The sequence below is a fragment of the Diplotaxodon limnothrissa genome, linkage group LG11 (assembly GCF_057381915.1).
Source record: "Diplotaxodon limnothrissa isolate DT_005_m linkage group LG11, D_limnothrissa_male_GT1.1, whole genome shotgun sequence".
In the NCBI taxonomy this organism is placed as follows: Eukaryota; Metazoa; Chordata; class Actinopteri; order Cichliformes; family Cichlidae; genus Diplotaxodon; species Diplotaxodon limnothrissa.
The window spans coordinates 39,321,779-39,324,857 of record NC_140606.1 but is presented as its reverse complement, the minus strand read 5'-3'; the positions used below and the strand labels follow the sequence as shown (position 1 = coordinate 39,324,857).

At 48.8% G+C, this 3,079-nt stretch overlaps 1 pseudogene; it reads right to left on the bottom strand.

Moving 5' to 3' along the window:
• Positions 1-696: 696 nt before the first annotated feature.
• Positions 697-2,026, bottom strand: LOC146623605 (C-C chemokine receptor type 6 pseudogene; annotated as a pseudogene).
• Positions 2,027-3,079: the final 1,053 nt, after the last annotated feature.

Sequence of the window (3,079 nt, the reverse complement as noted above, 5' to 3'; positions counted from 1 at the left end):
TTGTTTAATACACACACACACACACACACACACACACACACACACACACACACACACACACTGCTCGTGCCTATGGTACGACAACTTTTCTCCGTGCCCCTGGTACACTGCGCAGAAACACCTTGCCCCACACACACACACACACACACACACACACACACACAGAGGCAACAATACCAAAGTATTTCGAGTGCGTTACTGTCACACACATGTGAGACTCTTTTCTGCATATATTTTTGCACAGACTTCTGCTGGGCTGTGCAAAAACAAAACGACTGCTTGAATCAGTTAAGAGCAGCAAAAACTGTCCTTGGAAAAATAAACTGGGTAATTGAGTATTGAATATTTTTCTTGTTTGACCAACATTTTAGTGCATTTTTATTATAAGAATGTGAACATTGGTGAAGAGACGCACTCTGACCTCCAGGTCAGCTAAAACATGCATGAAACACAGTGATTCACCGCCCAGAGTCACACCGTCAGCAGAGCTGCGCACGGCGCCAGGGCGTCCTTAAAACAGCAGCAGTGCTGAAAAAGGTCGAAGGTACACAAGGAGGCCTCCATGAAGGAGAGATCAGACGAGTTCAAATCAGACGTGTTTTCGCGGTTCTGCATGTTCAGCCGCCGTTTCAGGTGACAAAACACTGACAGTCATCACTCACAAAATAATGACAAAAGAAAGAAAATGCAGGAGTTTGGATATTTCACGATCAAAATAATGAATCAGAATAAGAGGTGCAGCTCGGCGTTAGATCTCTTTATCTTGAGGAATCTCGTCGGTGCGACAGACGTGAATCGCGTTCGGTGTTAGAGACCTGGATCTTCAGAGATCAACCCACGGATGTCTTCACATAGTGAAAGAAGCGCCACTGTTGCTGGACCCATCCATCGAGCGCAGAGTGGAGGACATGTAGAAGTCGGAGGTGACTCTGGAGAAGCGGCGTGGGGCCTTTCCGAGACACCAAAGGTCCCTGAAGATCCTCCTGAACTGGTTCCTGAAGTTCAGCCCCACCAAGGCGTACAGCATCGGGTTCAGGCAGCAGTGCAAGTAAGCAATGGTCTGCGACGCTGTCAGGGCCATCTCCAGCATGTCCGCCTCATCACACGAGTACTCCTGAAACACGGTGACCGTGTTGTACAGCAGCACTATGTTGTAGGGCAGGTGGCAGATGATGAACACGGCCACAACCACCAGCATCTCCCACACCTCTCTGTGGTGCTGGAGATTCTTGGTCTTAAGCAGGGTGATGATGATGCCACTGAAGCAGAAGATCGTGATGAAGAGTGGCAGGAAGAAACCCACGCTGATCTGAGTGATGGGGACGTCCACCCTCACCGCCATGGCTGGGCCTTCAAACTTGAGCTCACAGACGTACGCAGGAGTCCTCTGGAAACCAGTTTGGTTATCATCGTCGAATATGATGTGATTCATGTGTGACGGCTCGTACCACTGATAGAAGTAGAAGGTGGGGATGGACACGAGTATAGTGAAGATCCAGATGATGGCGCAGATGATGGACCTGTATGACAGCCAGCGCCTGCGCCGAGCCTGGGCGATGGCGATGTAGCGGTCAGTGCTGATGCAGGCGAACAGCAGCATGCCGCTGTACAGGTTCACGCTGTAGGAGCCGCGCAGCAGCTTGCAGGCCACCTGCCCCATTGGCCACGACCACAGCTCGTTGTAGACAATGAATGGTAGCGCCAGCACAAACAGCAGGTCGGCGATGGCCACGTTGATCAGGTAGATGTCAGTCATGCACTTGATCCTCTTGTAGAAGGCGTAGGTGACAATGACCATGCTGTTCCCCACGAGGCCCAGGATGCAGAAGATGGAGTGGATGTACGCGCCGATCACCTTCACCACATTCGGGTTGTTGTGAAAAACACAAAAACCATCATAATCTAGGTAGTCACTGACATTATATTCATATTCATAGTAGGACATCTCCATGGTGTATGGTTGGTTGGACATCTCCGTGGTGTATGGTTGGTTGGACATCTCCGTGGTGTATGGTTGGTTGGACATCAAATCCTCTGCAGAGTAGATCACTATAAAGGAAGCAGAGAGTAAACATCAAACTACAGCAAAGGTGTCTGATGGACTCACAGTGAAATGATCTCTTGCCACCCTAGTTTAGCATATGACAGTGATGTATATGTATATAAGACAGCATTAAATGGTAAATGGCCTGTATTTATATAGCGCTTTACTCGTCCCTAAGGACCCCAAAGCGCTTTACACATCCAGTCATCCACACATTCACACACACATTCACACACTGGTGATGGCAGCTACATTGTAGCCACAGCCACCCTGGGGCGCACTGACAGAGGCGAGGCTGCCGGACACTGGCGCCACCGGGCCCTCTGACCACCACCAGTAGGCAACGGGTGAAGCGTCTTGCCCAAGGACACAACGACAGAGACCGTCCGAGCCGGGGCTCGAACCGGCAACCTTCCGATTACAAGACGAACTCCCAACTCGCATTAACACTTTGAGCCGAGCTACAGTTAAGACTGAATATAAACTCTAAAGCTGAATATATTGCAGAGTGTTACCCCCACTCCCCCGCCTCTACCATTAACAAATGGTTCAGCCCACAGCGTGGAGCCGCTATATTTCTTGTTGTCAGTAGCAACCGATGCCTATTATTGTTCCAGAGCACTTTTTGAACAACACCGTGGATTTCACACAGCTGGTTGGTTATGACACTGTGGAAATGGACTGAAGGTGAGTGTTATTAACTCTCAGTGCGCTGCGAATCACATGACTGATTTCAGCTGACATAGCAACAAGCTGCAGCCGCACTGAGTCTCTATTCCAGCTTGTGTTGAACGTTCGGACTTCCTATTTTTACATTTTAATGACAGGTGACTAAACCCAGAGTTAGGATGAAATATATACAAAAGCTTTGCTTTTTCCTGAATACTATTGTCACACAAAGAGTAAAGAAAGAAAAAAGGCAACACGTGAGATTTAGTTGTTTAGGACGAAGTTTTGGGAGTGATGGCAGCGAGTGAGAGAGTTTTGAGATGTTTAGCATGGAGTGTGTAGTCAGCGTGTTGTGTGTGTGTTGTG